The sequence below is a fragment of the Syngnathus leptorhynchus genome, unplaced genomic scaffold, assembly GCF_054491065.1.
Source record: "Syngnathus leptorhynchus isolate UIUO unplaced genomic scaffold, UIUO_Slep HiC_scaffold_421, whole genome shotgun sequence".
In the NCBI taxonomy this organism is placed as follows: domain Eukaryota; kingdom Metazoa; phylum Chordata; class Actinopteri; order Syngnathiformes; family Syngnathidae; genus Syngnathus; species Syngnathus leptorhynchus.
The window spans coordinates 19,260-20,000 of record NW_028232368.1 but is presented as its reverse complement, the minus strand read 5'-3'; positions in this window follow the sequence as shown (position 1 = coordinate 20,000).

Here is a 741-nt window from a genome sequence, read left to right as displayed (position 1 = left end):
CATAGCCCCATAGCTCCATAGCTCCATACTTCCATAGCTCCAGCCGCGGAGGGTGCTGGCTGGTGGCTCCATAGCTCCATACTTCCATACTTGCAGCCACGGAGTTGGCTAAAATTGCACTAAGTGCGAAAGCCCATTCATTTACAACGGCGTGTCCGCCAGGCGGCGACATTTCCCCGTTACCGGTGGCTGCGCGGCGGGTGAGTGACAGAGCTTATCCGAGCGGCTGGAACTCTGCGCCGGCGTGGTCGAGCGTGAGGCCCCGGCCCTTTGGCTGCCTGGTACCTAAAACACTTCCATTGATCCAGCCACGGAGGGTGCTGGCTGGTGGCTCCATAGCTCCATAGCTCCATAGCACCAGAGCTCCATAGCTCCATAGCACCAGAGCTCCATAGCTCCATAGCACCAGAGCTCCATAGCTCCATAGCACCAGAGCTCCATAGCTCCATAGCACCAGAGCTCCATAGCTCCATAGCTCCAGGGCTCCATAGCTCCAGGGCTCCATAGCTCCATAGCTCCAGGGCTCCATAGCTCCATACCTCCAGAGCTCCATAGCTCCAGCCTGGGTGGCTGGTGGCTCCATAGCTCCATACTTCCATAGCTCCAGTCAGAGAGTTGGCGAAAATTGCACTAAGTGCGAAAGCCCATTCATTTACAACGGCGTGTCCGCCAGGCGGCGACATTTCCCCGTTACCGGTGGCTGCGCGGCGGGTGAGTGACAGAGCTTATCCGAGCGGCTGG